This window comes from Equus przewalskii, chromosome 10 (genome assembly GCF_037783145.1).
Source record: "Equus przewalskii isolate Varuska chromosome 10, EquPr2, whole genome shotgun sequence".
NCBI lineage: Eukaryota > Metazoa > Chordata > Mammalia > Perissodactyla > Equidae > Equus > Equus przewalskii.
The window spans coordinates 60054249-60077505 of NC_091840.1; the positions used below are offsets into that span (position 1 = coordinate 60054249).

Genomic DNA, 23257 nt, shown 5'->3' on the forward strand with positions numbered 1-23257 from the left:
TCCAGGTCCTTGGCTGAAGGGTGTGCAGAGCCTGGTGACACAGAAGCCACTAGTACCTCAGTGACCTTAACAGTCACTCCCAAACCTACCACTGGTACAGTGTCAACTGCAAACAAAAAGCAGATTCCTGGGCTCTAGCCCAGACCTAATCAATCCAAGTGCCCAGTGCCTTTGCACATGCTGTTCCCTCTGTCTAGGAATCAACATCTTACAGTCAGGCTTGGGAACCACTGACCTGGAGCATCTTACAGCCTACCTAGACTCCTGAGCGTGGCCACCCAGGGGCAAAGAGCGGGCCTTTCTCCCAGAAACAGACCCTAAACGTGCCCTCTGGCTCAACTGGTAAGAATGCAGCAAAAACAAAGCAGCTGATTGCAGGCACCCACTCCCAGCCCGCAGAACCCAGGGCAGCCTAGCGCCTCTTTGGGCTTTGGTCTCCCCATCTTTAAAATGTGGGCTGCTTGGTCTCTATTTTCAATTATCTGGCCTGGGAAGCAGGGTCACTCAGGCCTGAGGCTGCTGCCAGGAGAGGCCCGCCGTGTGCACCATTAGACAAGAAATCCCCAAACCCTGCTGGGGACCACCAGCCCAGCCAAACCGACCAGCAACCCTATCCCAGTGCCACCTGACCTTCCACTGTCCCTGTCACATCCTGACTCAGCCACCTTCTCCATGCAGCCACTCACAAGGCCAAGGTCAAACCTGGCAGGTGGGAGTATGAGGATGGTAGTGTGTGCCCCCTTGCCCTGGGGGCCAGGAACAGGCTCCCCCCACCTCCCTAGTTTCAGAGTGAAGAAGAAAAAAAGTCCTTATAGTGGCTGATGAGATCCCACACCGTCAGACCCACACTGTCTCTGACCTCATGGCCTCCCCACTCTTACTCGCCACCTCATCAACTTGCGGTTTCTTGAATTCACCAGGCATACTTTCACCTCAGAGCCTTTGCACTCGCTGGTCTCTCTGCCTAGAATGCTCTTCCTCAGCTTCTCGTGTACCATAAAATTTATTTATGTATTTTGTAGTTATTTTTGTCTTTTTGCTCATTGGTGTTTCCTCTTTACCTGGAACAGTGCCTGGCACACATTGAATAAGTATTTGTTGAATGAATGAATGAGTGAATGAATGAAGGAGACTGACCTGACCCAGCCCAGCCCAGGGCTTTCTCTTCTTTGAATCAACAGCCCCTTTGGAGAACACTGGAAGGGTGGGGATGGAAAACATCAGGGCAAGGACAGGTCACATGACTCATCAGCGGTCAATCAGTGAGCGCCCTTCACGGATTCTGGGATTCTGGGCAGATGTCCTGGGGATTTGGCAGAATGAGTTGGTGGTGAGATGGCTTATCCCAAAGGAAAGCAGAGCCTTTCATCTGTTCCAGGGGCCTCTCTGTTCCTGCGGCAGTGTGGCAGAGGAGTCCAGATTCACATCTGCCAAAGGGAGATGGAAACCCCCGCTACTGAGGCAGGGCCCTTCCACAAGCCTTATCACGGAGCCCATCAGGATCTGCCCATCTCTGGGAGGAGAAATCAGGTCAGAGCCATCAAAGGACTTGTCGAGAACACACAGAGACTGTCTGAGCCACACCTGACCATAAGCTTCTAAAGAGATCTTGCTGGCCTCTGCTCAGCACACAGCAGGTGCTCAATATGCATTTAACAAATGAATGAATGAAGTGCCGGCACCAAGATTCAAACTCAAGTCTGCATGGTCCCCAAACCCCTGCTTGTTCCATCAGACCATAGTGACAGGATTCCACAGGATCCAGTGGCAGCACCCAGCACACAGCAGGCACTCCATAAACACTGAGGGAATGACCAGCAGGGGAGGCTACCTGGCCAGCAGGCTCCCTACACCCCCCAGGGGTGTGACTCCATCACCCACCCTGTGTGTCCCGCCCCAGGCTCAAGGGGAGAGGGCCAGAGAGTTCTATGGATCAGGCTGGGGGTGACCACAGGTCTCAAAGGGCTGCTGCCTCCTGGTGAGGTGTGGCTGTGCTCAGGAGAGCCTGCACCAGGACGGGCTGCCCTTCTGTTAGCCTAGCACTATCTGAATAGCTGCTTTCCTGCAAAGCGTGTGTCCAAACGCCACTCCAGGGTTAAAGAACGAACAGGGGCCAGGCAGGGGACCCCAGGGGGGGGCCAGGGAAGCACAGGCAATGGTATCAGTGGGGCTGCCAGGTTGGGCTCACTGACAGGCCACCAGGTCAGGGGTTATGCCAGGAGCCACCCAGATGGGCACAAGAGGCAGAGAAGAGGGGCTTGGACTCTACCCACCAGGCCAGGCAGGTGCCACTGACAGCCAGAAGTCAAGTTCGAGCTCAGCCCTCATCTGGTAACCCCAAGCCCTCCTGGCCTTCGGGGGCTGTGGCTCTCCAAAGAGAGAACAGAAGAGCATGTCTGCAGGCCTGGGGTCAGAGGTGGGCGAGGTAGCTTTCCACATCCACTCCACACAGGTTTGGACTGCAAATTTCTGTCTTTCCCTCAGATCAGTCACCCTCCCCTTTTCAGAGGCTGGGTCCAAACAACAGACTTGCCTACAGTCATGGCACTCGAGTGTGGCAGAAGTACTCATGCATTTGCTCGGCAGATATTTACTGAGGACCTACTGTGTTCCAGGTACTTTTCTACGTGTTGGGGATTCAGGGCCTGAAATGAGACAAAGCTTCCCTTCTTTCTAGTCATGAGACAGATAAGAAACAGAATGAATGAGTAAATCACGTCATATGCTACATTTAAGCACAGCCTGCTGTGAAAAAATAAATAAAGCCAGGGAAGGGGACTGGGGGCATCTGGGGAGGGCTGTGTTTTCACATTGGGTGTTCAGAGAACTCTCACTTGAAAACATTTGAGAATAGACTTGAAAGACAAAGGTAGTGAGGCATGCAGCTCTCTAGGGGGGAAGAGAGCAGCAGGTGCAAAGGCCCAGAGGCAGGAGCAGGATGAGGATTTTCAAGGAATGGCAAAAGCTGGTATGGCTGGAGCGGAGTGAGCACTGGGGCAAGTGGGAAGAGATGGGGAGAGAGGGGTGACAGGGGCCACACCACAGGGCCTTGTGTGCCTCTGTGAGGATTCTGGCTTTTACAGGGATTGGGATGGGGGGTCTCTGGAGTGTTTTGAGCAGAGGAGGGACGTGATCTCCCTTAGGTCCTCACATTGTCTCCTGGCTGCCGTAAAGAGAACAGACATGGGGCCAGGGCAGGAGCGGGGAGGCCCATGAGGTGGACCCTGCACGAGTCCAGGTGGGCGATGACAGGGCCTGGCCAGGGTGGGGGCCATGGAGAGCTGAGAAGGCGTCAGATTCTGGATTTATTTTGGAAGTACAGCTAACAGGATTAGCTGATGCATTTGGCCTCAAACAACCAGAAGGATGGTGCTGCTGTGATCAGCCAGTCCTGCCAGGTGAGTGGTCAGGGGCAGGCTCCCCCGGCTGGAAGGAAGGCCAGCCCTCAGAAAGGAACCACCCTGCCCCTCGGACAGGTTAATGACCTTTATGCCAATCTGTTAGCTTGGACAGCTGCTGAAGAGGGCCCATTTCTAGTGGATGTACCAGGAGCAGTGCCCTGACTGGGTCAGCAGCCAGCAACCTGACAAGTCACCTTCCCACTCCCAGCCTCAGTTTCCCCTTTTTATGAGCATGTCGGTCCAGGCCAGGGGCCAAGGGCCCTGTTTGCCTTCTCTCCTGGTGCTCCTGTTGTCCCAGACCAGTCTCAGCAAATCCTCTCCATGAATCTCCACAAGTCTCTCCTTTGAGGCAGGTTTGTTGAGCGCCCACCAGTGCCAGGTGTTGTTGGGGGTGCCAGGGACATGGCAGTGAACAAAACAGGCAAACCTCCTGGCCTCTTGGGCTGGCATAGTCACTGCACAATCCCAGCCTCGTTCCTTTTTCTCCTCCACAAAAACCCTCTCATGCCCAGCACTTCCTGAGAGCTGGACCACCATGTGAGCCCGAGAGCAAAACACTCGAGAAAATGTTTCTCTGAAAGCAAAGAACTTGATGGTTTGACTGGGGGAGGGGGTGGGCTGGGTCAGGATTATAAATATCTAAGTTCCCTTAAGTTTTGGGGACATTTTCAAACAGCTGGCGTGCCCCCCCAATCCCAGGGGACGGCAGTGGATGTCGAGGAAGATCTGGGATCTCTCTCTTTGGGTTCTGGCCAGAGTTAGGGTGGGAGAAAGGCTGTCTAGCATCCACCTCTCCTGCCTGGGGGTGGGGGGTCACATCACAACCTCTGCCCTAGGCTGGCCTGCAGCCCTACAGGGGTTGGGCTGGGGTGTGCCCACCAATGCCTGCCCAGATGGAGACCAAGGCCAGGTCTCCTTCTGCCTGCCTTTGATCTGTGCAACCTTTGACCTCTGCTATCTGCAGCTTTCTCTGCCATCAGTCTGTCCATCCTTCTTTACTAGACTGTGGCAGGTTACCAGATGAGGTCACACAGCTTCAGACTCAGACAGGGCAGACCCACCCACTAGGGGACCTCTTCATGGGGTGTGGGCTCCAGAGGACGAACCTCGCGGGAGGTCTGTAACCTCTCACCCCTGCCGCCCCTGCCACCTCCGGGTCCTGGGTGATGCCGGCCAGTGCAGCCTGAAGCCCCCTGCCCGCACCGCCCCCATTGGCATTCACCTTCCTTTCTTGGCATCTGAGCACACTGGAAGATGCTAAACTCGTGTCCCTGAGCTGGCAGGAGGTCAGGCCCCGGATTCAGAGAGCGGGGGTGCTGCAGGCAGGGCTCAGAGGGTCAATGAACGGGACAAAGAGGAGGGCTGGGCAGCTGGAGAAGAAGACAGCCAGCCAGGGAAGTGGAGAGGAAGGACAGAGGGAAGGGAGGAGTGGGGAAGGATGAGAGAAATGTGAGAAGAATGGAAGAGAAAGGGAGCAAATGAAGGAGAGAGGGAAGAAGGAATGACAGAGCACCAGGGTGAGGAGAGCGCCCCTAGGGGGCGGGCGGGGGCCCCGCAGCCCTTCCTCAGTGTGGGGAGGCGCTGCCCCTGCTCTGCATTCTCTGGTTCTCTCCTGGGTCCAGAGGGCACACCTTGGTTCCGGTTATGACCAAGACCATCCGCTCCTGGCACACCTGGCCTGGCTGGGATCCTGTCACAGCTGTGGGAGCAGATCACGGCAGCCACGTGCCTGTGTGGCAGGGCCCACAGGCGCCTTCTAGTCCCTGGGCACCTACCTCTCAAGCAGCTGCAGCCCGGGGCTCAAACCTGCATCCATGGCCAGGGAGCCACCAAGGGGCTGGGGAGAGCAGCGTGGCTGACAGTCCTCTGCGCCAATACAGATGGACCCTGACCGAACCTTAGTCACAGCCGCGGTCACAATCTGACCCTTGGCGCCAGCCACAGTGTGAGCCCCTCACCCTGACCCCAGCCACAGACTGACCTCCACCCTCTACCATGAATGGCTTCTGACCCCAGCCATAGTCCCTAAAACATAGACCAACATCTGGACCCTGCTACAGATTGACCCCTGACCACACCCCCAGCCTGAGACTGAGCTCCAATGCTTGCAGGGGTGCACTGTGGTGACCATGCCGTGGACACATTCCACCAGGCCACCAGGGAGCATGTGGGAAGGACAGATGGGGCCCAGCTCAGAGCCATCACACCCCGGAGGTAACACGTGCCATCAAGCCCACACAGGACCCACATTGAGGCCTCAAGGCTCACGAGGTAACCAATGAGAGCCTGAGGCCACTGACGCTCCTCCAAGCGGAGGCCAGCAGCACCACGCAGGAGGGCTGCCTGGGCCAGCGTGAGCACACACGGACACACCCAGGGCCAGACAGACCCACACACAGTCAGGTCCACGGGCCCAACCCCAGAAACCCTCACACACAAACACACGTGCAAAGACACATACAGCCTGAGGTGCACAGGCACCAGCGCACACACACACAAACCCAAGACACAGAACCAGACATGCACACATGCAGACTGTCCCCGGCCTCTGTCCCTCTCACAGCCCCTCCAGCCCAGGCCCATGGTTCCCCGGTGCCTGGGAATGGGAATGCCAACAGCCGCCTGCTCGTCCTCTCCTGAGGGGCCGCAGAACCCTTCCCTGGGCCCAGCGGCTCTCTATGCCTGCCTGCCTGGAGGAGACCCAGAGAGAAGGCGAGCATTACTGCCTCCCCAAACCCAGGGCTTCCAGAGAGCCTGCCCCACGTCACCCAGCAGATCGGGGCAGTGAGGACACACAGAAACACATACTCCCCCAGGTGGAAATACACAGCACACCATCTGTGCATATGCACACTCACAAAGTCAGAGACACACATGCACTTATATGCACGCAAGGAGATGCAAACAGGGACATGTACACGTAAACTCAACACAGATGCACACGTAAGGACATGCAAGTCTTGTTCCTTTATGGAGGAGTGCACCCACACAGCGCACACACCTGGGTGGCAGCCACCTGCCTCCACACGTCGTCTGCTCCTTGACCCCAGGCAGCCCCAGTGTGGGGCCCCGGAGCTCGTGGGTGTCCCTGGGGGGCTCAACCACTCGAGTGACCCCTCCAGCCCTTGCCCAGCTCAGCTCTGAGCCCACGGGCCTCTGCCCTCCCTTGACTTGGCGGCACCAGGGGTGCTGCCCCAGGGCTTCTCCTGACCCCCAGCCAAGTGAGGAGCCCTGAAGTCCTCCTGATCTTGTCCCTCCTGGACCTGGGCTGGCTACAACAGGCCCTCAGCCTGTGGCACGACGTGGCCAACTGCCTCTCTGCTAAGGAAGCCCTGGTCCCCCGCCTCAGTCTGTGAGCCACACAATGGGATGAGAGACCTGCGCCCGCTACTCCTGGGGCAGGCGAGTCCCAGGGAGCACTCGAATGGGAAGCCCTTTTCAGGGTGCCTGAATCTGCAGAGATGGCCTCTGAAAGGATGGAAAAGAAACTGCTGATCAAAGGGAGGGTGGGGGTGGGAGGGACGTTCACTGTGCTGTGAGAATGTTTCACCACATGAGTCTGTGGTGGGGAGGCGGCGGGGGTGGGGATGCGGAGACGATTGTTCTTGTGCTTTTCCTCCTGGTTTGGCTTCATCCCAAAACTCCCTGGTGGAACCCAGATGACTGTACCACAGGACAGGGGTGGCAGACGGAGATGGTGCCGACTCTGCCAAGCGTTCCCCAGGGGACGCTCTCGGCAATCCTCGGAGGTCCGTGTCCTCAGCCCATTTGAGATGTGTGGAAACTGAGGCTCAGAGAGCAGAAGAGAGAGGCACAAGGACCAAGTGACCCTGGGTGGAGCCTGAACCGCTGCCCTGTGCCGTGAGCTCCTCACAGAGCCGTTCTCAGTCACCTGTCTCGCCCAGGGCCCCGGCCAGAGCAGTCTGACCTGGCACGGCACGTGTGAGGGGGAAAGGAGACCCACGTGCTTCACACGCCCGCCTGGGCTCTCCAGGACAGTGCCTGGGTGAGAAGTGGGTTCCCATCCTCCCCACACTCCCGCAACCAGGAGAGGCGCGGCCCCGGCCCACACCCAGTGCAAGTCCAGCTCGTAGCACCCTGGCTGTGTCCCTGGGCAGCTCCACAGCTTTTCTGGGCCCAGTTTCCACGCTGAGAAGAGGGGTAATGCTTCTGCTCCTGCTTACCTCGGGGTGGGGAGGTGATCTGGACAGGGAGCAGGCTTCTAAACCTGATCTCTCTCTCCCTTAGAAAAACGTCATGGTCCAAGACCAGGACACTCCTCCAAACCCAGCGCCTGCGACGAGGGGCTCCAAGAGCAGGCACGGGAGCCTTCACTCGACAACTGACAGGGCCAGGCGCCAAGTCCAACCAGCCACTGCCAGGCGTCCTTCCAGTCTCGCTCCCACACACTTCTGCGGGGGGGGGGGGCTTGGTCGCTGGTCAGCCTTCTGATCCAGTCTGCACCACTCCCAAACTGTGCGACAAGACGCATACCCGGCTGCTTCCCGCCACGTTTCTGTGCCTCGGTGTTTTCTCCTTTAAGATGGGAGAAGAGTGGGGCCTGGACTGTGTTGAGGATTCCTGGAAATGAGTACATGAAGTCACCACGGGGCCTGCCACTTCACGAGCCTTTGACAAACGTGAGCTCTGATGGGGACTATCTCCTCCTGCTTGATGGAGGGGTTTGAGGATAAGCATCAAATTCCAGTTTCATGGCGATGGTCTGAATGTTTCAGTTGGCAGTCCTACTTGGTTTTGCTCTTGGGGCAAAGTTCCCCCACGCTTTGTCCCCAGTACCAAATGACCACCAAAAACATGCTCTGGGCTACTAGTCCCCGAACCCCTTCACAACCTCCCAACAGCCAACGGAGGGGGCAGGGAGGGGCCCAGGAGCCCCATGCTACAGACCCAGAAACTGGGGCTCAGAGAGGGAGCTGAGGAGGGGTAGAAGCAACAGGAAGACAGATTTCACCTCCTTATAAGGAAGAGCTTGCCACCAGGCAGAGCTGCCCAGAAATGGAATGAGCAAGCTGCCTCGGGAGGTGGTGAGCGACCTGTGGCTGAAGGCGTGCAAGCAGGAAAAGGTGGTCTCTTGGAGATGGCATGCAGGCGGCTCAGACACTAGACGGCGGGGGGAGCCGCTGGGGTCTCTGGTCCTGTGACTTGACCAAGGCCATGTGAGCAGGAATGGAATTCCAGGTCAGAGCTGGGGGCAGAGGAGCGCTCCTGCCCAAAGCTGCCACGTGGAAGCTGGGCAGACACACGGAGCTCAGGGGGCTGGTGTGGGAGGCCCGGCCCTGCACACCACTCCCCTGTCCACCCCCAGGACACAAAGCAGTTATTTTTCTGAGAGAAATACTTACTTTTAATTTTAAAAGTTGGGAAATATACAAAAGTAGAAAGGGGAAAAAAAAAATCCAGGGTCTCCCTCATCCTGTGACAATTAACATTTCCTTCCAATCTTCTCTATGCCCATCAGTTTTATTTGGAAATCCTGATGTGCTCTAAACTTTTCTAATTGAGATGCTGTACAATTCCCATACGGTCATGCAGCACATAATGACATGGTGGTCAACGACAGACTGCACACACGGCGCAGGGCCCGTAAGATGAGCACCACGCAGCCCAGGTGCATAGGAGGCTGCGCCATCTAGGTCTGTGCAAGTGCGCTCTACAACAGTCACACGATGAAGTCACCTAACCATGCATTTCTCAGAACGTGTCCCCGTCGTTAAGCGACACGTGACTATAAAATTCACCGTTTTAAAGTGGTTTTCGGTATATTCACAGAGTTGTGCAACCATCAACACTATCTAATTTCAGAACATTTTCATCCTCCAAAAGAAACCAGTACCCATTAGCAGCCACTCCCACTCTCCCCCACACCGTAGCCTCTGTGAGCCACCAGTCTACTTCGTCCTCATGGACCAGCGCAGTCGCCTCCTCCCGCACCAGTACAGGGCGCCTCCCTGCGCCCACGCCTGCCCCTTCAGCCCTTCTGACAGCCAGAGGGAGCCTGCTAAAGCTGAGTCCGATCACATCCTCCCCTAACTCAGAATTCCCATGGTCCCACCTCACACGAGAGTTAAAGCTGGGGCTGGCCTGGTGGCGCAGCAGTTAAGTGCGCACCTTCCACTTCGGCGGCCCAGGGTTCACCAGTTTGGATCCCGGGCAAAAGCCATGCTGTGGTAGGCGTCCCACGTATAAAGTAGAGGAAGATGGGCACGATGTTAGCTCAGGGCCAGTCTTCCTCAGCAAAAAGAGGAGGATTGGCAGCAGATGTTAGCTCAGGGCTAATCTTCCTCCAAAAAAAAAAAAGAGTTAAAGCTAAACTGATGTCTCTGCTACCTCTGACCTCATCTCCTCCCTCTCTCCCACTTGCTCCCTCTGCTCCAGCCATGCTGGCCCCCTCAAACATATCAAGCAAGGTCCTGCCTCAGGGCCTTTGCACTGACTGTTCTCTCTACCCAGAACACACTTCTCTAGATGTCTGCTCAGCCTTCCCCCAACTCTATTTCTGTAGCATCACTCTCTTTCTCTTTATAACACTTATCACCTGACATGTCTGTCTCTTGTCCACCATCTTCTCCTCCACTAAAATGGCAGCTCTATCACCAGGTGTCTTGCCCACCCCTAGCACAGAGTGGCAGCTCAGTGAATATTTGGGTTGTTTCCAATAAAATAAGCAATGTAAAAGGAGCAAAAGCGAAATGCAAGTGCCCCCAGAGCAGACACCATGAGCCAGTGGCCCTCTGCCTGTGGACGTGCGGTTTAGACCACACTGCACCTTTTGTTAACTGAGCCAGGAGAGTTCACACAGAGATCCAAATGCCAGCTTCTCTTGAAAACACAGATCTGGTCATCCAGGGCCGCACACCCACGTGATGACCGTCAGCAGGCACTGAGAGGCTGGGCCTGGGGGGCGCTGGGGTCCTGGCTCTGGGGCCTGGGGCCACCTCTGCCAGGCAGGCCGTCGCCAGGCGCGAGGCTTCGAGGTGCTGGGAGGCGAGTGCCTTGCCACCCTCGGAGACGCCCCAGAGGTGGCACGAGGAGGACAGCCTCCCTCCAGCAGAGGCCTGCAGCCTCTAGGCGGCTCCCTGTGTGGCCTGACCGACCCCGCCCGACCTCCTAGCACCTTTATGCTCCGCACCCTCCCAGTTCCCAGGGTGCCCACTCGCAGCTGCTGTGCCCTGTGCCTATTCCTGACTTCATCCTTCTGTTACGTGCCCTACCACCCACGGGGCCCGTCGAGGCCCCTAGACACTCCTCCCCCATCGGACTGTGAGCTGGGGATGAGAGGGGTAGCCCCTCCTCATCCCGGCCTCCCTTGCCCCTGGCAGTGCCCAGCACACAGTAGGCCCCCAGGAAGCTTCATTACAGGACTGAATGAATCGCACCCCTATCAGGGCTAACGTGCACCCAGAAGGGTCCATCTTGGGTCACGATCAGTGCCAACACACACTGGTGAATCACCTACTGTGTGTCAATGTGCAGAGGCACAAAGATAGAAACCTGGGGAAAGCCTGCAGTGGAGAGACTGGCCCAGAGAGAAGGCAGGGGCCTGGAGCCCAGGTGCACGGCTGCAGTTGGGCCTGTGTGTGTGCATGCGTGCATGCATAGGTGTGTGATCATGCCGACGAAGGAGAGCTCCACAGCGGGCAGTGCCTGGAGTTCTCCTAGGGCCTCAGCCTCCCTATCTGCACACAGGGCTCTCCTGATCACCAGCCTCTCTGGCCCCACGGCTCAGTCCCGCCTCCCCACTCTGGAGAGGTTTTCCGGTACTGCGGCCCTGCCTTCCCATCCATCAGGATTTTGCTGCATTCCTGTGAGTCATTCTCCAAACAAACCCATGCATGCGAGGGAGAGGAGGGAGCAGAGAGGGGGAGAGGGAACTCAGGCCCTGCCTCCTCCCCTTGCCTGCTCCCCCTCAACAACCCCCCCATGCACACATGGGGCCCCCACCAGGACAGCTCTGGAGTAAGAGTCTGGTCAGCTTATGCCACGGATTTGCTGTGTGACCTTGGGCAAGACTCTTGCCCTCTCTGGGCCCCTGGAGAAAGTGACCTTGAAGTTCCCCACCTACAGGATGCATGGGCTTCCAAGGGGACTGTCCATCTCAAATGAGGCAGGACATGCGGGTGTCCTTGAAACAGTCTCTGCCCACGTTTTTGTCTCAGTTTCCCCACCTCTGACATGAGGAGAGGGCACGTCTTTGGTGCACACCAGGGAAAGGGTACACATCTGCCAGGTGCAGCTGGGCACGGGGCCAAGGCACAGGCAGAGCAGCTTGTGCCCATCAAGGCCAGCTACCAGCCCCAATGTTGGGCCAGCGGGGCCTCCAAGCAGAAGTTCCCATCTTCTGCACTGAGGTTGGCGCTGTGCAGCCATTTCTCCGGGGAGCAGGGAGCACCAGGAGCCTCTGACTCACGGAGCCAGGGGCCTGGCCGTGAAGGGGGTCTCTGGCCAGATCCCAGCTCTGAAAAGAGGCGGAAAACCCCCACGCCAGCAGCAGGGAGGGCACCTCTGGCTGTGGCTGTGTGCGTGTGTGCCTGTGTGTGTGTTCAAGGGCCAGGTCACGCAGAAGTCAGCAGCTCTGTTTCTCTGTGAAAAGCTGGCTTCTGAGTCGCCCTCACTGTGGCCACCAGCCCTGACCGGTGGGTATATGCAGCAGCCTGAGTCCCTTGTATGTGCGTCTCTTGCATCTTTAGAGCCCTGAAGCGAGTGTGTACATGGTCATGTGGCCATGGCCGTCTGGCGGTAGAGGGCATGTCTGTGTGTGTGACACAGATTTCTGGAGGGTGTGGGAAGGGGTCTGAGTGTCTGTGAATGTGACCACAAGTGGCAGGGGTGTGTGGGTGTGTCTGTATCTGAGTGTGTGTGTGTCTGTACTGCCACAGTGGGCTGGCATCTAGGAACGAGTGTGCACAAAGAGGATTTCCTCCTAGAACACCAACTCTTGGAATTGCCCTCCTGGGCTCTCTCCTCCTCTCTGGTTCTGTGACACACAGGTTTCTAAAGCCCGAGTGGCTGTCCCACACGTGCACGCACCCCAGGCACAGCGCTCTTACATGTGGGCCCTCAAGATTCAGAGCAAAGCTCTAGGGCCTCTCACACTCGCCACTTTGGACCAGGTCTTAGGGCTCATGGGGCCCAGCAGAGGCCCCAGCTTCCCAAGGCCCAACAGGCCCCGGTCACGCCCAGAGGCCACAGCCCAGCACAGACGAGGGAGATCAAAGCCAGAATGAGGCCAGGGGCCTGGAAGGCCATGCGGGGCAGACCCAGGGCTGTGCAGGAAGGAGACGTCGGGGAGCAGCCAGGGGCTGCTTGGCGGCTGCTCCAGGCTGGGCCGAGATCACGCTCGGTGGCCTGCATGTCGGGGCAGCGGGGACGGGATGCTGGGAACCAGAGCGGGAGGCCGGAGGGGCAGGGCCTCTGGAGATGCCTGCGAGGAGAAGGAAGTCCGGGTGGGCACCTGGGGGTGGGGAAGGGGCGTTTCTGAGTCTGTGGGAGAGACCAAAACAGAGGGAGAAACTGAGAGGAACCTGCCCCCAACAGGCAGTGCACAGCGCGAGCTCAGAGCCCCGGCGGCTGGCCCGCCTCTCGCCCAGGCTGGGGGGCCCGCTCAGCCTCAGCGCCTCCTCTGCTGTACAGGGAGCCTGTCCCCCACAGAAGGAAGCCGGGCGGCACAGAGCAGGCCCTCCGGCCGTGGTCACTGTCGTCACAGCGATGGTTCCGGGGTGCTGCGGGAGCACGTGGGAGGAACTCCGGCTGTGGGCTCCTCTCAATGTAAGCCCCTTCCGCTCACTGGGACTCAGTCTTCCTGCCTGTAAAATGGGGTGCTCCAGCCCACTCTGCGCCTGAGGGTAGGAAAGGCCCATGGAGGACTCTAAGACAAAGGGCTCCCTTTGTGCCTGGAGTGGGGAGAGCAGGGGACCTGGCACCGGCTTCAGCTCCAGCCCCAGCAGTTGTGACGCTGGAGCCTTCTGGGTGTTTCTGCACAGGCTTGAGCATTTGAGCACAGAGGGAGGGTGGGCTCTGGTGGGTTAGCTGGGGCCCAGCCTTGGATAGGAACCTGGTCTCCAGACTGAGCCATTGCCCTGTGCCCCTCACCTTGTCTGGGATCGCTCATTTGTTAGAAGGGGAGTGTGGATAAGAGATGACCACCAGTGAGGGACAGGGACACGGGGGACACGGAGAGTCGAGCCTCAAACATGAGAAGCTACGAGCTGTGTGAGGACACCACATCAAGTGTGCAAAGAGGTGTGGGTGACAGTGACCCACTCACCCACTCAGGCCAGATCCTGCCCCAGGAACACTTAGATTTCACAATTCTATGATGGGGCGGGGGTTCCTCGCACCTGGTCCCCCACCTCGCCCAGGAGCGCAGCCCAGAGGGGACAGGAGAATGTGAAAGCCAATTCCTTCCTTGTTCGTACGATCTAGGCCAACGAGCACTTGTGTTAGAGAAAACAAGGGCTTGCTAAGCAACTGGCTGCTCAGCCTTCGTCAAGGGTCTCCTGCGGGATGGGAGGCCAGCCTCCCCCTGCTGCCGCCTTTCGGTCAGCATACACGTCAGAGACCCAGACAGTCCACAGGCTGAGGAGTCATTTGAGGGAGGCGGGTGGGCAAGAGGAGAGGACGGTGCAGGGAAGGGCAGTAGCTGGAGGAGGGAGGGGACAAGGATGGCAGGAGGGAGGCCTGAGAGGTAAGGGGACCCACTCCTCCATTTCTGGGAGATGGGGGTGGGGTAAGCTTAGGTCATACAGCTGTCAGGGGCCCAAGGATTCCAGGGGCCTTCTCCTGCTCTCCACGTTCTGTCTTGCCTCCTCAAGGTCCCAGGGAGCCTGTGAGCTCCTAAATCTGCTCAGGGCACACCTCTGGTGGCCCCCACCTCACTTCAAGTGAAAGTGAAAGCTACAGTCCCAGCCATGGCCTGGAGGCCTTTCATGACCCTCTACCCTCACTCACCCTGGTCACACTGGCCCTTTTGCTGTTTTTGCAACATGCAAAGCATGTTCTTGTCTCAGGGCCTTTGCACAGCCATTCCCTCTGCCTGCCCTTCTCTCAGATATGCACAAGGCTCTTCACTCACAGGTCACAGACTCAGTGAGGCTATTCCTGACTCCCCAGTTTTAAACTGCAAACATCTCCCTGACTCCTGAGGCCCTCCCCTGCTCTATTTTTTTCCTCTTTGCATTTATCGCCTTCCAACATCCTCTACAGTACTGTCTCCCACTAGAACAGAGCAAGGATCTCTGCTCTGCTCCCTGAAGTGCACCTAGGACAGTGCCCGGCACACAGCAGGGCTCAGTAAACATGTGCGGAATGAGGACGACACCCTGCTATTCAAGATAGGAAGGCTTCTCTATTTGAACGGAGAAATCTTTAACAGTGACCCCACCGCAGGAGTTGCCATGTTTTCCCCTGAGACACGGGAGGAGGCGGCACTGGGAGAAGGAGAAAGGGTGCCGCCCGCTCCCAGCTCAGGCCCCACCCCAAATCAGCAGCGAGCTCTTGGGTAGGAGGCGTGGTTCTCACCTTCCTTCAGCGTTCAGTCTACTAACCTGCATCTGGACATCTCCCCTGGACGTCGCTCAGGCACCGACGCTGCAGCGAGCCCCCCAATCCTTCCCTGTCGCTGTGCAGGGTGCCCCCATCCAGCCCATCGCTCCCCAGGCTGCGGGGGCTGCCCACAACCAAAGGCCATCCAGCCCTGGGCTCTTCCTGGGCCTGAGCTTCCCCTATCAGACGCTTGTCCAGCTCCTCCCCACCGGGACCCTCAGCCCAGTCTCCTACCTGCTCTCCCTCCCTCCGACTGCTGGCCTTTGGTTTCACCCACAATTCATCCTCATCCTTCAGCCCAGAGCACTGGCCAAAGGCCCAAGTCTCCCTCCAGCCTGGCTGCTAGCTGGTCCCATCCCTGCTGGCCAGACCCAGCTGCCCAGGCCTCTCGCCACTTCTCGGACTTTGCTCAAGCAGGACCCACTGTCCTGGATGCTGTTCCTTCCCTCTGCCCAGCTCTGCAAGTCTGACGCCCACCCCGTCCCTTGAGCATTCCCCACCTCTGAGCCCGACAGGGGAGGCCGGCCCCGTCCCCTCTGGGCCACGCACTGCCGCTCTGCAGAATGTCCGTGGTCCAGCTCCCCACCATCCTGTGGGCTCCCTTGGGCCTATGAAACAAGAGCTCAAGAGACATTGGTGGAACAAATGAATGATGAACACAAATCAGCGAGAAAGTGAATAAATGAGTGAGAGTCTGACAGGAACAATTCTAGAAACAGGTCAGCAATAAAGCTGTTTTTGCCAGGTCGGCACTGCTCACTGCCCTCCTGTATGGACCCCTGGTGGGGGCACACTTGAATGCCAGTGACGACGATGACAGTTATGACGTATCAGTCAGGGTGGGCAAGGCTACATTGCTATAACAAAACCCCCAAATCTCAAGAGCTTAAAATAATAAAGGTTTATTTGTCATTCATGTCACACACCCAGGAGGGCAGCAGCCACACCTCGGGCTGCAGAGGGAAAGATGCTTCTGAATCTCACTCTAGGAGTGAAATGCGCAGCCTGGGAAAGACATGTGTCTCATTGACCAGCACTGGTCACAGGACCCCACCCAACCACAGGACGTCAGAAAGCAGCACCCCGCCACGGGCTTGGGAGGATGAAGAACTGGGAACTTTGGCCAAAAGCACTGATGACACCTCTAACAACACCGACAACAATATGAACAGCGGAGGCCATTTACTGAGTACTTCCTGTGCCCCGGACGCTGGGCTGAGGACTCGAAGCAGGTTTCACTTACTGCTCAGGCGTGATTCTGAGGCCAGTACCATGAATGTCCCCATTTTTCAGATGAGACAACTGAAGCCCGGACAGTGAAGCGACCCAGCGAGGTCATGTAGCTTGTAAGTGGTAGCTGAGATCAGGACTCACACCTGTGTGATTGCAGGCCCTACCCACCCCCTTGCCCAGTCAGGCTCTCAGCTTCTTCCACTGAGGCTGGCCTGGGGTCAAGGACTGCCCTGGGCAGATGAGGAGTCCCCCATGCGCAGGGCCACACTGACCGTCCCCACTGGAAAGAGCCTGCTCCCACTGCCACATCCCACCCCCAGGGGGCAACAGTGCTAGAGCCTTGGAGGCAATGCTGGAGACCGAGGCTCCGAGGGGGCAAGAACTGGGCCAAAGTCACACCACGGGGCTGTGCAGAGTTGAGGAAAGACTGCGAGTCTGTCTACGGTGGTCTGAGTGTCCCAGACAGCCTCAACAGCACTGGGTGCCCAGTGGCATCATCAGCTTCAGGTCACTCAGATGTGAGGGTGGTCCTGTGCATTCCACTTTCCTGGCAGGCAGATCCCCTGGGGAAGTGTCCCCAGTTCCTGGCCCAGCAAGCTGGTGGCCCTGACAGCCTGGGTCACCCTCTGAGGACCTGGGCTGGGTGGCTGGCACCTGGTGGCTCACTGCTCGCAAGGACAGCCCCCCATGGGGGATGCCAAAGAGGGATGGAGGGAGCTAAATCTCTACTCCAAGCTTCCACATGCAGGACTTCTGAAGACAAGGCCTTGGGGCCCTCAGAGAAGCCACACGGGGGGTCTGTGGAGGGAGGCATTGAACAACAAAAAAGAGGTCAGTGGAGTTTGAAAACAGACCCACCTGGAGTGAGATCCCGGCTCTGCTCTGTGACCCTAACCTCTCTGAACCTCAGTTTTCTCATCTGTAAAGTGGGGTCATGATCAAGAACACAGATAATGCACCCAACACCTGACGCATAGTAGGTGTTCAACAAACGCTGTGGTCATTATGAGCGTTACTGGTACTTTTTCTGCCCACCAGCCCTGCCCACCCCCCGCATCAACCTGAGCCCCAGACCACAACTGACATCTTTCCTGAGCTACAGGGAGCCCCCAAATGAGAAAGGTTATGGGTGAAGACCCTTGCTCCGGCTGCTGCAAGCATATGCTCCTCTCTCACAGCCCCTCCCAAAGGTTCTGTGCCCAGGAGCCTGGTCAGAAAGAGCCCCCACCCTGCCCCTGAACCCTGGCTCAGCATCCATGCCCAAGCAGTACCACTGACTCAGTGCGGCCCATCCCACCAGGCCCACAGCTCCAAGGGCAGTGGTGCCCTCAACCTCCTCTGAGCCCCCCTCCCCCAGGAAGCCTGGAGTCTCCGAGTGTCCTTCCCCCCAGCCCCCCAGCTCCTGTGGGTGGGGCAGAGAGGCAGAGTGAGGAGCTGTCCCACTGCCCATGAGCCCCATGCATAGCTCACTGCCCCAACCATCCGTGCACGGGCATTTACCGCATGCAAAGCACTGTGCCGACCGCCATGAGAGAGACAGAGTTGAAAAGGGCACGGCCCCACCTCCCCACGAGCCTCCAGCCTAGCAGGAACAGAGCATGCGTCATGCACACTGCACACTCCAACAGTTACAGTCACAGGCTCTGAGGCTGCACAGACCTGCATTCGAGGCCTGGCACTGCCAGCCCCCGGCTAAGAGACTCTGGGCACACTGCACCCCCAATAGCCTCAGTGTCTCCATCTGCAGAATGAGACAGTAATAGAAGTCACCTCAGGAGTAGGGACAAGCTAGAGAGTACCAAGAGCTCCACACAGAGCCCGGCACAGAGTAGGTGCTTAACCTAGGCGAGCCTCACTCCTCGCCTTGACCGGGCAAGGGCAGAGCCCAGAGGCATGCCAGTACAGACCTCCCTCCAGGCTTCCACCGCCTCATTAATCAGGGAGGACTGTGCGCCTGCCTGGGATGCCACCTGACGCCCTTGGCAGCTTGCCCATTCACCTCCAGCTTGTCTGCAAGGACATCTGGGGACAGGGATGGAGCGTGCCAAGTCCTGGCTGAAGGCCAGGCATGCTGGGACCCCAGCAAACCAGAAGAGGCCCACCCAGCAGGCCCCACTACCATTGAGCCCTCACAGGGTCATTGCCAACACACACCTGCGCCCACACATGCACACAGTCAGCCCACAATAAACATCCAAGGGTTGGGCTGGTAGTGGGGAACAGGCTGAGGCTAGGCCTGGAATGAGAGGGGTGGTACGAGCTTGCTCGCCATCAGAAGGACTGAATTGGCACCTCTTGGCTGCAGGAGTCACCGAAGGTTGCTGGGTGACAAAGGGACCTCTGTCCCCCTCTCCAGCCTCATGCCTCACCGCCCTCTAGTGAGCTGCGGCTCTCTGTGGCTGTCCTTTACTCCCCAGCACGCCACATATCAGCCGCTGTTCTGCCCCAGACCTCTCTCCCACTGTCCCCGGCCTGAGGCACTGTCCCAGCCCCTCTGAGTAGCTCACACTGGTCCTTCCTCCAGGCCGAGCTTCGAAGCCTCTCCTGACCTTCCCAGTCCAGGCTCAGAGTCCGTCCTCTGCTTCCTCTAAATTGGTCCTTTTTACCTGAGAGTACACGTATTCCTCTCTAAGGACATCTCACTCAGAAAGGAGTCCTTGGAGAGCAGAGCCCCAAGCTGACTCCCTCTGTGCCCCAGCACTGCCCCGCACAGGGATACCCCGTTAGGCTTTGGGCTCGTCTCTGAGACAGCACAGAGAGGGAATGCAGGAGCCCACTGGGGCAGCTGCTGCAGCTGGTGCAGACCAGAGGGGAGGAGGGGCTGGAGGGGCAGACAGGAGGGGCTGGGGTGCAAAGGGGAGTGGAGAGGCAGGGGAAGGAGAAGCGGCCATCTTGGAGAAACCACATGACCAGTTTATCGGCTCTCCCTTCCCTTTTCTCCTTCCCTCTGCTGAAAAAGAGGAGAGGGGTGAGAGCAGAGGGACTGATGGAGAGAAAGGGATACAGGCCCCCCTGGGCCTGAGGCCCCTCCCAGTGGCTCACCGTGCGGGTAGGGAGGAAGATAGGCAGGTCCCACACAGAACACCCAAGTCTCAAGGTTTCCCTGAGGTTCCCATCCTTCCCCACTCCCCCCAGGGCCCCCAGCCTGGGCAGAGGCTCAGGGGAGCACTGCAGCCCCCAATCCCTGTGCCATCCCTAGGTGGCATGCAGGGACCGGACCGGGCAGGGATGGATTTCAGGGAGGGGGAGAGAGGGGCCTTTGTTCCAGGCAGTCGGAACAGCTTCTGAAAGGCAAGGAGGGAAGGCAGAGAGAGAGGCATCCGGGGGCCTCAGAGAGGTCATGTGGAACGCCCTCTAGGGTGCCTGGCACACAGAGCACGACCACCATTGATGGTGCAGAACAGGGCGGCATGGGGTCAGTGGACAGCAGCCGGTCCTGAAGGGCCTTGAATGCCAAGCCAAAAACGGCCTAGTGCCTGCAGGCTGGTGGCCGCCCTGCACCGAGGTGGCCCTGGGCAGCGGCCATGGCCGGAGGGAACGCTGAGGCCGCCAGCAGAGCAGGGCTCTATGAGGCAGGGCAACAAATTAATTCGATGACCTGCCATCGCCAGCCTCTCCCACGTCGGGTGGGAGGCACCCGCAGGATGAGCGGGCGGGCGTGCAGCTGCCTCCGCGGTGCCCTGCCTCCAGTCAGCCAGTGCAACAAAACCTGGGCATTCGTTTGTGGCCCAGAAGCATTAACGCAGCTCATTAGAGTAAGAATGAGAAGAGCTTTCATGGCGGTAACCCCACAGGGACAGCGGCCAGTGCCAGAGGGGCACCAGCCTGGGGACTCCAGGGATAGGAGCCTCGCTCGCAAGGGCCCTGCCAGGAAAGGGGGTTTGCCTGGCCCTGACCCCAGGGGCCCAGCCCAGGTTCCAAGAACAGTCTTTGGAGGGTGAGGGAAGAAGCAGAGAGGGCAGGTGTTTCTTTCTCAAAGAAACAGCTGGATAAACTGAGGCCTGGAGGTGCCATGTGACTCACACAGGGTCCTGAAACAAGGGAGCTAGAACCCAGGTCTCAGCCTGCAAGCGGTTCCTTTATTCAGCACAACGTCAATAACAGCACCCAACACTTAAGCCCGTTCTAAGCACTTAGCAGAAATTCTCTCACTTAAACCCGAGCCCCAGCGACCCCAGGAGCTAGTGGGTACTTATTACTGTAATCTCCATTTTACAGAGGAGGAAGTTGAGGCTTGGAAAGGGACTGTGATTTACCCGAGGTCCCACGGCTGGTAAAATGCCAATGAGATCTGAACCTGGGCAGTGTGGCTCCACAGGCTGGGCTCATAACCAGGAACCACACTATTACGTGGGACACGGCCAGGAAGGGCTACCAGGGAGGGGTGGAGACTGGCTAGGTGGAGGCTGTGTATCCCACCTCCACGGGGTGTCAGCTGCAGCCCGCGCCACCTATTGTGGCCCTGGGGGAAGCAGGCTGTAGTAATCCAGATGAACTGTAACCTGGGAATTGGGTGTGGAATTGCCCAAGGATTACTCGCTGGCAACTCACTTGATTTTTGTTTCTTCCTTCGAAAATGGGTCTGTGGGCAGAATGTGGCAGGAGGACAATCAGTTTGCTACCTCAGTCTAACACCTGGCAATTAATAGGTGCTCCAGAAGCACGAGGTGAGCAAAGGAACACGAGTGCATGAAAACCTGCCTCCCTCTACAGTGGCGGGGAACGGGGACCGTTTGCAGGCTCCGTCTCTTCGGGGCTTCCCTGGGCCCTGGGTTGGCTCTGTGAGAGCACAGGGCCCAGATCAAATGGCAGGTGGGGCCTGAGGCAGCTGTGCTGTGCTGCCTTGGTATCCCCTGGGGCAGTGCCTCAGGCATTCCAAAGTCAAGGCTGTGGTCCACAGACGTCGTGCACAGGCCGTGGCAAGAAGAGCAAAGAGCACTGCAAGAGGAGACTCAGGTTGCCTGAGTCCACTCAGAGTTGATGGAGAAGGAAATTTCTAGCCCAGAGAAGGTGGGCAGTTGCCTGGGGCCACAGAGCAAGCATCTGGGTCCCCTGACTCATTCAGTCCTTGCTGAGCCTTTAGTGAGCGCCTAGAACAGTCCCCTAGGCAGGACTCCCTCTGTCCATGAGAAGAGCTCTGAGTGTATTTGCCATGCCCGTCCTGACTCCCGAGGAACGTGCATTCCCATACAGGAAGGTATAAGACGGGAGTAACTTGATTACCTGATTACCGTCCTTCCCTTGTGGCCACACCCCCAAGAGCAGAGATTACAAACACCCAGATGGTGGCTCATTTCAGTCCTGGCACACAGTAGGCCTGCAAACCTATCTGTCGACCAGAGGGAGTATTGTTACTACAAACAGTCACAGCGGGAGAGAAAATGCTTGCTGGTGTGGGCCTTCCTGCCTCCCAAGCCCTCCGGCCCCACCTCCCCGCCCCCACCGGCTCAGGGGCCTGGATGGCCTCGGTGTCCCTGCAGGCAGGAGAGGGGCTCAGCCTCCCTCTTCCCAACCTGACCCTGAGGCCAGCCCACCCCCTCAGCTGCTGGCTGGCCTGCAAAGGTATCTGTCCCAAGGGGGCCCTCGGCAGCCTCATTAGGAAAGTAGTGACAGACGCACTAGCCGCTAAGGTGGGGTGGGGGGAGCTGAGGGCTGTCACAAGGCTGAGGAAAACCAAATGCCTGCCACTTCCCAGGCCACTGGGCCCCATGTGGGCCAGGGGCTGCAGCAGGGGAAGGCACAGAGACAGCACTCCAAGTGCAGAGTTGCCCCCAGGGCCAGGACTCAGGGCCCAGAGCAGGGATCTTCCCAGCGTTCCTTACTGTCCTTGCTGCCTGCCTCCCCTGTGCCGTGGCCCTTACAGTTCCGGTGCTCCGTGTGAGGGGAGCACAGGGACCTGGGAACCCACCCTCGTGCAGCAGAAGGGAAAGTGAGGCCCAGGGAGGGCTGCCCCAGAGCAGGATACTGGAGCAGGAGCTGTGCTCGGCATTAGGGTCCCGGCTTGGCCACTAATAGGCTATGTGCTCTCTTGACCTCAGTTTCTCCCCATCTGTAAAATGGGCACCTGGAACACCTTGACAGGAGAGTTCTCTGTGGTTCTGAGCCACGAGGCAGGAAAGGCCCAGTTTTGCTGGAAGAGGGTCAGGGATTGTCAGAGTCCCTTCAGGCCCCAAAGCCAGTCCTTCCTGGAGCCTAAGGCTCTACCACACGGGGTCACAGAACTCAGGTTTGCCAGGCATCGAGTTCCTCCCAGTGCCCAGGACCCAGGGGGAAAAGTAAATGCCCAGCAATTAGCCAGTGGCCACTGCCTCCACCACTGATAAAAGTTCCTACTCCACACGCCCACAGGAACAGGCCTCACGTGGGCACACACAGACACTCAGAGGAGCGCCTGCCCCGCCCCCCCCCACCCCGTGTCACGGGTACCACCACACACATGAGCACCCAAGACATGCTCAGACAAACCCACCCCCTCAGCTCATTTCCCCAACCCAGACACACACACAACCACACACTGGTCCCTAGTCACAAACACAGATACCCCCTCTATACACACAAATCACACAAACAGGCACATACTCAGCAATCCAACACAGAGAGACTCACGCATGCCCAGGTGCAGCACCCATGCAAGGAGCATCACCCCCTCCACATACAGAACGCGCCCCCCAAAAACGGACACAGACACATGCTGCACACCCACAGGCCCCAAGCCTGGGAACACACACAGACACACACCCATCTTGCCACCTGGTTAAATCCCATATGGCAGGTGGCTCCTAGCTGAAAAGAGCAAATCCACATAAATAAATCATGTTTAAAGCATCAATCTCAGGCCCAACCTGGCTGCCTCCTTGCTACAGGTAAAGTGAAACGGGTCTTAAATATTTTATAAATGAATAAACCTGTTAAGAGAATATAATTTACAGGGCCATTGGCTGTAGGCTCACAACATCCCTCCCACATCTTCCCATTTCGGAGAGCACACAGTGGTGGGGGCAGGTGGTGGTCAGTGGGGCATGATGTCTAGTGCCCCACCTGCCACCCCTCCGCCAGGCATG

The 23257-nt window shown here is 58.0% G+C and overlaps 1 protein-coding gene and 1 long non-coding RNA gene across 2 annotated transcripts in view; one reads left to right on the forward strand and one right to left on the reverse strand.

Annotated features, from left to right (window-relative positions):
* RAI1 (retinoic acid induced 1) overlaps positions 1-23257 on the reverse strand; it is a 118614-nt gene that overhangs the window by 82455 nt on the left and 12902 nt on the right. The gene's annotated exons all lie outside the window — the stretch shown is intronic.
* Positions 198-7892, forward strand: LOC139074170 (uncharacterized). Its single transcript, XR_011523701.1, has 4 exons — positions 198-342; positions 1379-1530; positions 2485-2615; positions 7650-7892. It is a non-coding gene; the product is annotated as an uncharacterized lncRNA (long non-coding RNA).